This window comes from Thermobia domestica, chromosome 7 (genome assembly GCF_964235325.1).
Source record: "Thermobia domestica chromosome 7, izTheDome1.hap1.1, whole genome shotgun sequence".
Lineage (NCBI taxonomy): Eukaryota > Metazoa > Arthropoda > Insecta > Zygentoma > Lepismatidae > Thermobia > Thermobia domestica.
This window is the reverse complement of record NC_137460.1, coordinates 111,497,009-111,511,673: the sequence shown is the minus strand read 5'-3', so window position 1 is coordinate 111,511,673 and position 14,665 is coordinate 111,497,009. Positions and strand designations below refer to the sequence as shown.

The window sequence follows — 14,665 nt, the reverse complement described above, 5'->3', positions numbered from 1 at the left end:
AGAGGGAGTGAATTCACGACCACTTACTCTTCCACAAAATCTGTGCAAGGTGGGTTCCCCGCCAGCTGGCATTTGATCAGAAGTGGACACGCATGACGGTCTGTGAACAGCTTTTGAATCGGTTTCGAGCCGAAGGTGATGAATTGTTGCAATCCATCATCACATGCACCCCTTAAAGACCATCTGGGAGGAAAGAAATTAAGGACAGATGAAATACTGCGGAACGATGTCCTCCAATGGCTACAACAACCAATTCTTTCTACGCCAAAGGAATCAGGGAGCTGCCACAACGATGGCTACGGTGCCTCGACGCGCACAGAGAATACTTTGAAAAGTTGACATAGTTTGGTGCTTCTTGTACTATCTGCTTCCTCTGAAGAAATAAAAGTCCCGGCCAACCTTGAACAACCCTTGTAAAATCACATATAAAATCAAATCATTTCAACAATAAATTAATCCAAATTTAGAATATATCCAAGTTTTTTTATTTTTATTTTTTTTTAATACGGAGATGGTTTTTGGATTTATTAACACAGCGCTATCTTGTTTTGTAGTTCTCACCAGCACTTTTAGTTCAAGACATTTTTCATATATTTTTAATTTTAATTTTATATTTATTATTTAATTATGTATTTATTGTTTTTGTTTTCCAATAACATACTACTTTTCAAGTGAAACTTTCTGTCACATGTCATAATACAAAACATGTGCATAAAACAAAACATAAATTGGAACTGAATAGATGTTGTTAGTTAACTTTAACATTCGTACAAATAAATAAAAGTAATGGTAAACAAATAGTTACGTTAACCACATTCACTGTAGTGCAATCTTCTGGAAATTGAGAATAATGCCGCACTACAGATGTGCTTCCCAGATGCAGGAATTGAGAGAATGCGTAGAGTATGGTGCGACTGACACAGGAAGATATATTTCCAAGATGCGGAAATTGAGAGAACATTCGCATTACAGAATATGTGGTATTACGCCAAGAGAGAGTGCAAATAAAATGAGAAAAATGAAACATCTGACAGTGAGTTTGATTTGTTACTGGCTAAATATGACTATTATTGAAAACGGACCAACGCATGTTTGCTCATGTTATGGCGGACTCGTATATAAAGAACAAATTAATGAAATGTCGTTAGCCACATTACGTGGAACATCAAGTGAAGATTTTTTTTCGATGGCTGTTTGTTTGTCTCAAAATGGTAAAGCGCCATACTTCTGCGCTACATGTAAAAAGCAGCATCCAGAAGAAAAGCATTCCTTGATTTAGCCTTTCAAATGGATTAAACGTTTCGCCAATCCCGGATGAATTAAACAATCTCTCTCAGTTAGAAGTACTTCTTATATCCTCTAGGATTCCATTTTTGCAAATTCGTCTCCTTCGGTCACAAGAATAGTCGGAATTAAAAGGCAAGTGTTAATGTGGTTAGCCAATGTCTAGGTAGGAATTCTTCCCGGAATATTTAACGAAACGTAAGTAGTGCAGTTAAAATTCCAATGTCGTGTGCCCAGCAATAGTTACTTTTTTGCACGATAAAACCCGGCTGCACAAAGTTTATAATGCTTCAAGGTACTTGGACACTACCCCAATGTACCAAAAACACGAGGCCGTTTTAGCATAAGACTGGGATCAGTTCAACTTGGCAGAAATAGACTTTGCAGGTTTTGCGTAATTCTTATTACTGTCTTTCCTAGACTTTATTTTTCTATCATTAATTTTTATTAGTCTTCTATCTACTTTAGCGTAACAAAAGGACATTTAAGTCTTCACTTCATTTCGTTTCGAAACTAAAACGTTGCAACGAAAGCAACTTTTAAACCAAACCAAAGCGTCGTAATCCAGTCAGCATAAATGGATGACTCGTAACAAGTTTTCTCATGCCTAAAGGACATTGTTTGTTGAAAATAACACCCATTGAGGGAAATGTGTGAAAAGAAAAATTTACACATTTTTAAAATTAGTCTAATTTTGTCTAATTAGTACCATAGCAGGTCTTAAAATTCTCATAAAGCTCATTTAAAAACAGCAAGCTCATTCATAGATTGAAAGTACTTTACTCAGTTAGCATAACTTCGCTTGTTATAAGAAAAAAAAAATGTGTATAGCCTTGAATATTATTTTCTTGTAGGTAGTAGGAAGTAATCATGTTAACTTTACTTGCTTAAACAAGTAATTATCATAGTAAATAGTTCTCGTACTGTACATTTGAAAGAGAAGAGGTATCTTTACTGTTTAAGCAATATAACTTTTTTCTAAAAAACAAATATTTAACTTTTTGTTAAGAAGACCGTTATTAATCTAATCGTTAAAACGCAATTTTACGAGACATAAGGAAATAAATCTTCAGTTGCATTTTTTTTTCTTTTTTAATGTAAACTTACAGCACATTATGTAACAGGATTTCTCAGTGAATATTGCGGATTTTCCGCACTTTAAGTATGTTGTTAGAAATATATTTATTGCAGTTAAAATAATAAAGTACATGGTTTTAAAAAAGAATAATATTCTAAAAACTAAATAACCTGAAATTATAGGTCAGTTTTCCTCTGACTTCTTGTCTAAGATGTTGCAAGAATATTAAATTGCACATGCAAGTAAATATCTGTATAACAAAGTCATAATAGCCTAATTATTGTATACATGGTAGCCATAACATTAATTCTCAATGTATTCCTTTATCCAGTTCACCAGCGCAGCTCCCAGCTTTCCATACATTCTTAATTCGTAAAGAAAAAGAACTTATCTTCACCCATATTCTACTGGTCTAGTGGCACTTCCAAGTTCTGCTAGGAAAATGGGTTAAAACATGTCTTCGGACAAAACTGCTACACACCCAGAAATACATAGGTCAACTTTAATTTTCAATAATAAACTCCAATGTGCTTATCTTAATATAACTACAACAAGAAATCAAATAATTAGACGTTAAGTTCAGAACCTTCATTCTTCTTCTTTTTCTCTAATTTTGACATTCAGTCACCTTGTTTCTTTTCTTGTTCATCTCATGATTTTTTTTTTTAATTGATCTTCATATCCAATGGAGATTCTTGAACACAGAAGTCACATTAGTAAAAAAAATAAATATTATAGCTACAAAAGCTACGGTAAAAGAGCTCACTTAATGTATTAATTCTTGTATATGTCTTTCTAAAGCTCGTATAAAGCTTCCATCCTTTATTTCTAGCAATAAAATTCATTTTTTTAAGAAATACAGAGTCGTCCTACAAGAAATCCCATACTTACACATAACATAGTTGGGAAGGACAGAGTCGTTCTGTAAGATTTCCTATAGTTATGCTTAGCATACTTTGGAAGGACAGAGTCGTTCTATAAGACTTCCCATACTTATATTTAGCACAATATTAACAGGACAAAGTCATTCTATAAGACTTCCCATACTTATACATAACATTTGAAAGGACAGAGTCGTTGTATAAAACTTCCCGCACTTGTACCTAACATAGGACAGAGTCGTTCTATCAGACCTTCTATACTTATATCTGGCATAGTCTGGAAGGACAGAATCGTTCTATAAACCTTCCCATGCTTAGCATAGTTTGGAAAGACAGAGTCGTTCTATAAGACTTCCCATACTTATGAGAAGAGACTTCTGAAACGTTGGAGGTGAAAAATGATTGTCCATGTTCGTATCTGAGAGTGTCCGTAAAAGGGAGGGTATCCTTCCATATCAATACATATATTTTTGCCTGGACAAAAAGTTTGTCCTTATTGCGGAGGTGTCTGCTTCTGAAAGGTATCCGGTAAGGGCAGTTTCACTGTATTTGGTTACATTTTTGGTTGGCATTCATGTATGTATTTAGAAGTAAATTTTAATCTATTTAAAATAAACAAACTACTACTAGCAGTGTTTTAACTATTTACTTTGTTTCAAACTTGAGTTTAAATTAGGTTTTACTTTCGAGGAAGGTCCATAAACCGTGAGAGTTGAATTTTGATGAAAATTTGTGACAAGATTCAGTTCGAGTTGTTAAGTAACGTAGTAATAGTCACTCGATGCGCAAATGCTTCGTTGAGCTGCTACACCGACGCCATCTTGAAATCCAGTAGGTAATGAGAAAGAATACCCTTTTCGCACAAAAATGAAAAAGCTTTTGATAGATATGAGATATGACTTCAGTATTGTAAACCAAGGTAGAGCATCTATATGTAGGAGTACTTCCAGTGCATGATCACCATTTTGAAAGGTGCCATATTGAATCGCGGTCAAATATGATAAATGGCAAGGGTGTCATGTGGGGTATCAAATAGCACTGGAATTTACTCCTGAATCCATTTCCGCAACCAAAGTTTACATATCTGTTTTCACTTCAGAGTTAAGAGCTCTCTTACCCACAGGAACATATAAAAACTGTGTGAGTTAGACTCGTGTTAACGAAACACGGTCGTGCGAGCACTTGCAGGGTTTGAACTAGTACAATAGCCACTATACCAATCAGATCTTGAGACTAGAGAGAGAAATCGTTAATTAAATTGAAATTCCTGTAGTGGAAAATGGAATAGCAGCATGCTACAAGTTATACATATTTCAAAGTGCGATGGAATAGACTGCTCGTCGATGAAACGCATGCCTAATAGTATTCACGAGCAGAAAATACCAAAGGGATTGTTCGGATATAGTATATTAGAAAAAGATATAAACTGGTGAATATTGGTTGAACGACCAAAATGGTTCGGATTTCACTATAACAGTAATTTTATGTCTCCTTTAGCGTAGCAGGCATAAATGTGGGACGTTGGACTGAATCAAACCCAAAAATATATTTTAGGCAAAAATCTACGAGGGTCATTCAGAAAGTAAAGAACGTTTTTACATCGTTAAATGAAAATAAAAGATATCAGCACAAAACTGTTTACAAAGCAACATGTCCTTACTCTACTTTTCTACGTAATCGCTATAGTTGTCAAAACATTTGTTATAGCGTGGGACCAGTTTTTCAATGCTGATGTCATACTCATCTGCCGCCAAAGATTTGAGCCAGACTGTCACTACTTGCTTGAGTTTATCATCGCTTGGTAACTGTTTTTCTCCCAAAAATTCCTTAAGTTTCGGGAATAAGTGAAAACCACTTGGTGCCAAGTCAGGACGGTAAGCATGATGTCCAAAGATGTCCCACTTTAGACGAAGTTTCTGCTGTGTTCGTGCTGATGCATGAAGCTGGGCATTGTCATACGAGATCAACAAAACTTTTGTCGACAGCATTCCACGTCTCTTGTTTTGGATGACGCGTCGAAGTCGTTGGAGAGTTTCATAATAGGCTTCTGAGTTTATTGTTGCTCCTGTTGCCATGAACTCCGTACTTAATATTTGGCGAGATTTTCGATTGGCTCTGGCATTTTGAATCGCTGCAAAAACAAGTAGCGTGACCGCACAACATTCAGACTCGGCTCAAACTGAGGTGGAGGAAGGAGCTAACTGCCGCGCAGTCGATCACAATGGTGGGAAGTCGGTTTCGGACGGGATACGCAATCGTTCTTTACTTTCCGAACGGCCCTCGTATTTTACATGGTCCGTTATAGTGTGTTAAGTTTTCTTCTCAAATCTTGAAACCTTACGCAAAGACCCTCATTGTTGCAGAACGTTGAGTTCTTTTCCAATACTCATACTTAACAACCTATAATTTTCCGTGCATATTACGAGGTTAAAATACTTTAATGTTTTTATTGTCAGTTTGTCTAAATACAATCGATTTATTGCTGACGCATTGAACAATTAAGGGGATTTAAATTATCAGTTCACAGCCCATTCTTAGAAAAAGATACACCTGGAAACTTAGAGTTAACTTTTCCTCTGTCTGTTCTGCTATAAGTGATAAGAGAATGCATACACACCTGCTAAGAATAGATAAAGATTATTACAAGATTCAATACCAAGTTGCAAGCCTCTTTCTTGTTTTTTTTTCCTTTTTATTAAATAATTAAATATCTGCAACTTTCCACCTTTAACCACTGGCGCAAATCCCGGGGGGACGAGGGGGACATGTCCCCCCAATGTTGGACCTGGGGGGGACAGTCCCCCCAATAATCTGACTTAAAAAGTGCTTTTTGGGATAAGTTTTATGATTTGTGTCCGACTGCCACAAAGGAATGTGAGATGAAATTGATTTATCTTGGCTTTTTAAAAAGAATCGTATTCTGTAGTATTTCAAACTGAACTTCGTGCCGTAGTGCGTTTAGTAGTCTCATCAATATGTATTAATTCCACTTCCGCTACTTGGGCACAAATTGCAATAAATGCCAGAGGAGGATATGCCCCTCTCCTCATGCTGGAAAGTTGTCACAGCTGTAGGTACGGGCACAAATTCTGGGGAAATGGGGAGACGTCCCCCCCGACATTGGAGCTGGAGGCTCTCCCAAGAATCCGATTTGAAAAGTGCTTTTTTGCAGATAAGTGTGATGATTTGTATCCGATTGCCACAAAGGAAAGTGAGATGAAATTTGTTTCTCTTGGCTTTTACATTTTTAATGAAAATGAAGGCGTGCGACTGTGCGTGACGTAACCTGATATGAAATCTTATCTCCTCCCCTCCCCTAGGCCCTAGCACACAAAGAGTATATAGACTATCCAATGTCAGTAGAACCCATCTTTTCAGTAAATGCGCATTTCATCTATTTGTAGTATCAGCCTAGGCATCTACTCATGCTTCGTAACCTAACTAACTCTATAGCCTATGGAACCCGGAGGTTCAATGCCGCGTTCACAAAGCTCTCCAGTGACTTCTATCCAGTTTCTATTTTATATTCCTATTTTTGCGAGATCCATCTTAATATTGTCTTCCCATCTCCGCCTAGGTTTCCCTAATGGTCGTTTTCCGATTGGTCTTACGGCTAACAATTTGAAAGCGTTCCTACTTTCTTCCATCATGACTATATGATCTGCCCACCTAAGCCTCCTAGATTTGATGACCCTAACAATGTTTGGTAAGCCGTATAAATTATGTAGTTCCTCGTTATGAAGTTTCCGCCATTCCCCATTCCCGTTCCTCCTTGAGTTCGAATATTCGTCTGAGCATCTTGTTCTCAAATACTTCCAGTCTATGTTCTTCACTCAGAGTGAGCGATCATACAGAACAACAGATATGATTATCGTTTTATATATTTTAAGCTTTAAATTCCTCGACAAAATTGACGACAAGAGATTTTGAACTCAATAATAACACGAATTCCGTTTTTAGTCGATATTTAATTTCTTCGTGAATATGATTTTCGTCTGTTAATATTGATCCTAGATATTTGAAAGTATCCTCTTTATCAAAAGTATTATTTAATATTTTCACGCATTCAGAATTTGCCGTATTACGGTCTCGACGCACTTCCATATATTTAGTTTTCTCTGCATTTACTTCTAAACCCTTGTCCCTGCAAGCGTTTAATAAGACCTCTACATTTCTTTTTATTACTCTCCTATCATCCCCTATTAAATTTACATCACCAGCCTACGCATAACCTGGTAAACACCGTTCAGCTCTAGGCCCTGGTTGCTATCTTTGATTTTCCTTATAGCGTATTCTAGGACAAATGGCGACAACGCATCTCCTTGTTTTAGGCCATTCACGAGGTGAAAGCTCGTGTAAAATAATAATAATAATAATAATAATAATAATAATAATAATAATAATAATAATAATAATAATAATAATAATAATAATAATAATAATAAATAAAATAAAATAAAAAATATTTAAAAAATCCTGCCAGGACTTTACTTTGGGATCCATTTAAACATGCCTTAATTGATCTAATTAGCCTTTTCGGTATTCCAAATCCTGTAAGAACGTTGTACAATGTTTCTCTCCTAACCGAGTCGTAAGCCTTTCTAAAATTAATAAATAGTTGATGTACTGGGGTATTGTATTCCCACATCTTTTCGAGTATTTGGCGAATGGTAAATATTTGGTCAATAGTTGATCGATTTCGTCTAAATCCATACTGATAATCTCCAATAAATTCATCTGCGTACGGGGTCAATCTTGCTAATAGAATATTTGAAAGTATTTTATAGGATGTTGACAGAAGAGAAATGCCTCGATAATTATTACAGTCAGTTTTGTCACCTTTCTTGTGAATTGGAACAATGATTGATTCTTTCCACTCTTGTGGCAATTCTTCCTTGTTGTAGATAAGGAGAATGAGTTTGTGTATCTTGTTCCACAATTTTTCGCCTCCAGCTAAAATTTTCAGCCGGAATTTCGTTTACACCCGGAGAATTGTGTTGCTTTAATTTCTTTATAGCGATTTCTACCGTACTTCTATTCGGTTGCGTTCTGGAATATACGGTTCTGTGGTGTGTATCTCTTTTTGTCCAAGCGCATTAGTTTATGGCTGCGTGTTAAGCAAATCGTCAAAGAAATCTTTTCATCTATTTAAAATGCTATCTGTATCATTGAGAACTGTTCCATCAGCTTTCTTTAACATAAGCACGAGAAATTCGTTGATCCCTTTATACATGTCCCGATTGTTTTTATTTTTACTATTATCTTCAAGTTTTTAAATTTTAGCTTTCAGAATATTGCGTTTCTTTGTTCTAAAAGTTTTGGAATTTTCCCGCTCGATGACTACGAAATTTTGTGTAGTTATTCGGATTTTGTAGTCAACGTAATTTTGCCTGTTTTCTCTTCTCTGCTAGTTCGAACCATAGTTTGTTCCTACGTATTTCCGCGTGTCCCAATTTTTCTTTTCAGAAAGGACCCTTCATAAGCAAAGAAAAGAATTCAATTGCTGGAATTTTTTTCTGCATAATCTTAAAGTTAGATCTGTTAATTAAAGAGTATATGACATTCGTCAGATTTCTGTAACGATTCCTGTAATGTAATTGAGATTATCATCATTTTGCTCAAAGAGTATTGTTGCATCATACATAATTGATATTCTTTCTTCATAGTTTTGGGGAAGTCATTATTTATATTATTATATTATTATAAAACAATTTTAAGGGGATCTTTGTGGATGCCTAATTAGAAACATAACAATTATAAATATGCATGTATTTAGATTTCAGAATGTGTTCACGGCAGTGATTTGTAATACTTCATCTACATCGCCTAATATATAATATACTCTACAACAGGTTCACCTCAGAAATCAGATTCATCTACCGTAATATGAGTTTCATCTCCCTTCTCTAGAATATGCCTCAAATCTGCCCACCTCCCAATGTTGAAGACAACCAATGGCATATTTAGGATTTTGTTTCGAGGGGCTATGCCCAATACAAGGAAGGAAGTGGGCAATTGCCCACCTGAGTCTGAGAATTAAATATATTTTAATTTATGCATAAATTGAAGTTATAATGGCAAGAATTGCAGTCCGATAAATCCTATATGATATGATACAAAAATTTATGAGTGAATCTAACCCTTTATTCTATTCATACAAGAAAAAGGAAACATCCTCTTGGCCTTCCTAATTTCCCGGGCTAATTATTCCCCCGTTTTGATTTTCTTTAATTCAAACATTTCCTTCTTTTAAAAATAACTAAACGATATAATTTTTCCTTTGTTATAATAACTAAAGTCCTTTCATGTTGATATCCGCGCAAGTTGGTGTGGAACACCAGTTTCGCTTATCAGATACTCTTAGTTTTGGTGTTACTGATAACGGCCGACTTGAATCACAACTGACAACTGTCGATAAAGTATGATAGGCGAAATGAAAGAAAGTAACGTCAAGGAAAAGAAAGAGAAAATAGAAAGGACGCAGTTCTTACATGGAATGAAATTTGACAAATACAGTATTATTTCTGAACAAAGGGCATAAGAAAATGGAAAATTAATGACATTCTTAGAAATGGTAATAAGGATTATTATTGTACGTGGAATGCGAAAAACTAACAAATTTATTTCGGGGGTAGCTTGAGTCCGATAGCCTCCGAAATACGCCACTGAAGACAATTCTGCTCCCCTGATCATTCACAGCATTGTTTTTCAACTTCATAAATATTTTGAACATCGCCATCGCTTATAATATGGGAACGGTCTTACCCGTCCCCCCCCCCCCCAATGTTGAAAACAGATTTGCGCCGGTGCCTTTAACAATAAAACACTTGCTTATAATAAGGGCAAGACTACTTTTCATATCAAAACTGTGATAAATAACTTTTTTGTAGCAGGTGTTCACTTGTTCGGTGTACAAGTTAAATGGTAGAAATTTCATAATAAAAATGCATTCTTTTGTGTATCGTCAATTTTGTGCGCCAGTCCTAAAGGACATGTTTGCATGTGCATGGCAGAAATGTGGGTACCTCAGAGGTGCAATTATTGGTTCATTTACAAATGTTCTGGAGCAGTGGCGGATTTACGTATAACCTAATAAACTATAGCTTAGGGCCCCATACTCTTGGGGGCCCAAGAAATTTAAGGAAAAAATTGAACGTACATTTTCAAAATATAAGAAAAACAATTAATAAAGTAACATCTACATATAGCAACAGTGCTTCGTTTGTGTAGGCCCCTATGATGTAAGTTTTGGGGCCCCTTCTGCTAGTCTGCTTTGTAAAATATCACTGGTTACTTCATTTCTGTATATAGGGTCCTACGTTCATCTGGACCCATAAAGGGCCCCATTATCTTCAGTAGCTTAGGAAACCACCAAACGTGAATCCAGCTCTTTTCTGTAGACTAGTAGAAAATAGTGTCTGTAGTCATGAAGATTGTGACGAAAGTGCATTTGTTAAGTGTTTGTACTGCTCCACGATACTATGTGCTAATCATTTCGTTTTGGATCTCCATCATCACAACTGAAGAGCAAAAGGTTAGTAGGTTAATATTTGCTTATGTGCATCAGTTTATATTATTTTTCTAATTATTTTTCTATTAATTTTCTAATAACTTCAAGACATACTCTTGTAAAGTCATAGGTTCCGTTGCACCTAACTTATATTACAACATTTAAATACTATGCATAATCGCAACACACATAGACTCATATATATAGCGCACTTTGAAATAGGTATAAATTGTTACAGTGCTGCTATTCCATTTTTCACTACAGGAATTTCAATTTAATTAACGATTTCTCTCTCTAGTCTCAAGATCTGATTGGTATAGTGGCTATTGTACTAGTTCAAATCCTGCAAGTGCTCGCACGACCGTGTTTCGTTAACACGAGTCTAACTCACACAGTTTTTATATGTTCCTGTGGGTAAGAGAGTTCTTAACTCTGAAGTGAAAACAGATATGTAAACTTTGGTTGCGGAAATGGATTCAGGAGTAAATTCCAGTGCTATTTGATACCCCACATGACACCCTTGCCATTTATCATATTTGACCGCGATTCAATATTGCACCTTTCAAAATGGTGATCATGCACTGGAAGTACTCCTACATATAGATGCTCTACCTTGGTTTACAATACTGAAGTCATATCTCATATCTATCAAAAGCTTTTTCATTTTTGTGCGAAAAGGGTATTCTTTCTCATTACCTACTGGATTTCAAGATGGCGTCGGTGTAGCAGCTCAACGAAGCATTTGCGCATCGAGTGACTATTACTACGTTACTTAACAACTCGAACTGAATCTTGTCACAAATTTTCGTCAAAATTCAACTCTCATGGTTTATGGACCTTCCTCGTTAGTGAAAATGCATTCCAGTGAGACTAATTTTGGGGCTTTAATCCTTTGTATAAAACAGTATTTAAATTCATTAGATACATAGCAAAAACACCAATTCCACTGTTTTCCTGTTTACAAATAAAATGATAATGCTAATTATGTACTGTAAACGTTAGTATGTTCCTTTGAAAATGTATGAAAATTTTCCTTGTTAAACTTCTTGAAAACGTTTATAATTAATATTTTGTTGTATATTAATACCTATATGTGATAATATTTATAGATTAGAAGATAAACTGGTATTTGATAAAACGCATAAATGCATTTTTAAACACATTAATACAGTGAGCTCTCATTTTAGTGTAACAGAGTGGGCCCTATGGTTGCCAGTCCACCCTTGAATATAGTAACCCTACTCAACTTTAACTTTCTGAAGCAAAAGATCATTAGTGAACTTAGCACGCATTTTAACCATTTGTTTCATGAGAAGACTAACTTGATATATTAACCCTTATTATCCCGAATTATTTTTTAAACATTTTTTCATGAATTGTGTTTAAGTACTTCCCTAACAACATAAAAACATAAAAAATGTAGTTTTTCATTCATTTTGCTGGAAGAGGGTGTTGCCATATGGCATCACGGGGCTATTCCACTGCTAAATTATATCACCTTGTTGTGGGAATTCAGGGAGAGAAACGAATATATTTTATATATTTGTAAGATTTATTATTATGTATTTGTAAGCTTCATTTATGGTGACCATGTACAAGTGATAGTTCAATATGTGACAGAATGGAAATCATAGAAACACTCTTACGCACAAGCCAACATTATACTTACAGCACATTGTACGCATAATTGAAGAGCATATTCCCCCCGCACACCTCCAGTTCTTATTCTCTGGAATCCGACGAACCAGGTGATCTCTTCCTTCATACCTTAATTCATCAGATACTATATTGCAAGACAATGATCGCTTTGATGAAACGAGACGCCCAATTCTTTTTCTCTCGGTTCTAAAAGCTGAAATGTAATACATAGCCAACTCCCTTCTAAATGACAGTAGCGGCTCAATCCTTCCTCTAGATTTAATCTCTTCCTTCGATATATTTGGATCTGGACAGTCTAAAAAATAATGTTTTTTTTTTCTTTGTCTCGGTACACAAAATTTCAAAAAACTCCTAATCGAGACATTTCTAGCAATTCATGATCTGAAAAATCTCTATATTTCTTAAAATCTCCTTCGGGAAATGAAATTGCTGGGGACTGAAGATTGCCATTGTGAATCCAGTTTGTAGTCCTTTTGGTACCTTTGCTTCTCTTCTTGCCCAGGGAATATTTTACAATTTTATGTATAATTTGCTGTCTTTCTAGTAAAAGCTTCTGTGAATCAACACTCGCGTGCAAGATGTATCAATTCCACCTTGGGATAATCTAACATCTGTGCTCGATGAATAAGCATTACAAACTGAAGAACAACCTGCGCGGAAGTTACCTCCCTAACTGGTGAGTGTGATACATTCTTTGTGAAAGCTTGAACACGGTCTGTAGAATTTGAAGGACCGGCAGACAACGAAATGACTACTGTGGCTTGTGAAATTGAGGTTTCCTGTTTTCCAAGAATCAACAGAGGAACTTGAAGGACCATCATTTCTCTCAGTACATAGAGCTAAATCTTCGAATAATGTGCCGACTGGTTGCTCAGTCTCAAATCAACATCAGCCAACAACTGATTCTCTCACAAGTTGTCCAGAGTACCACCTAAATCTTAGACAGCTGAATCTTCATCCGTTAAAGATGACGGTTCTGGAGGTGCGATGTATATTGAGTCTAAGTTTCTTGCTACAGTATCATCAAACAACACACCAAAAGCTTCCTGTAGAGAAAGTCCAGGCCTGCAAGAATAAAATTACGTGCCATAAATTCCAAAAACCATGTAAAGTATGGTAGTAAAATAGCCCCGTGTTGCCACTTGGCAACATCAACTTTTACATGCTTACTGCACTGCCGTTTGCATGAATATGGAACCGATCACAATTATTATACACAATTATTATATTAACTTTCAAATTTAAAAGTAAAATAATAAGGATATTATGACAAAACAATAATTAAAATGTAAGAGATAATTACTCAAAACTCGTAAACTGCTCCTCATACATGGCGTTGTTTTCATACAGCGAAAAAAAAAAAAAAGTGTGCTACAGTGCTGCTAACAACAACAATTGGGTGATGACTGACATTAGCAACTATGCTTCTTCTGTTTCGCATTATTGGCAACTCAAATTTAGCGCCGAGCAGATATTAAGCGTTGGTTTTGCGAACGTTGTTTTCCATTGCCATATTGCATCACGGGAATAAAATGGGTTAAATAGGGTATAGATTTTGTGGTTTAACCATTGTTATTAACCATCAGGACGCCAAGTTCGAGATGTTTTTTTAGCCATTCTGAAAACAAACCTCATTCGGTACAGGTTACTTACTACGCTTTGATATGAACTATACAAAGTTCGATTTGAGAACATGAGAGTACCTGTACACTGGTTCAAAACCTATCTATCTATTAAAATGCTACAATAGCAATTAAAAGCGCCTGAGCTCCAACCTGTAACTTTGGCTTTCAAATCTTTAATTTAAGGTTGTGTGATTTCACGTTTAACAGAGACAAACATTTTAAGTATTTGCACTTTAAATAGTCTAAATTAGTTAACTATATCTTTTTCATAAAGTTTATGATATAAAATTATTGTCCAAAGCCTTTGTATTTTAATAAGCCTTCTCTAAAATCAATGCAAGTGAATTGTGCTTCCATCTTCCGAGTTCTTTTAAACTATGTTTATATGTTTGTGGTCAAACCTTTCGACAATGAGATCTCGGAAACTACAGGCTGTAGAAAGATGACGTTTTCACTGATCGATTGGAAATTTTGCGTAGATTGTCCAGTTCTAATTGAATATTTAAAGAAACATGGCCATTATTTCTTTATTACATTTTTTAGGGTACACTGGAAGCGTTGAAATTAAAAAAAAAACTAAGGCATCATATCTATGCGTTATACATTCCAACACCACAATGTTGTATAT

General features: G+C 35.5%; 1 protein-coding gene and 1 long non-coding RNA gene across 5 annotated transcripts in view; one reads left to right on the top strand and one right to left on the bottom strand.

The window, feature by feature from the left end:
* The window catches only part of cact (NF-kappa-B inhibitor cactus), a 201,877-nt gene that overhangs the window by 17,581 nt on the left and 169,631 nt on the right, over nucleotides 1-14,665 (top strand). The window lies entirely within an intron of this gene.
* LOC145690344 (uncharacterized) overlaps nucleotides 12,208-14,665 on the bottom strand; it is a 102,721-nt gene continuing 100,263 nt past the window's right edge. The window contains exon 6 of one of the 3 annotated variants that reach the window (XR_014132195.1): nucleotides 12,208-13,477. This is a non-coding gene — a long non-coding RNA (uncharacterized LOC145690344). The remainder of the gene's footprint in view (nucleotides 13,478-14,665) is intronic. The other 2 variants (XR_014132196.1, XR_014132197.1) reach the window with 2 other exon arrangements.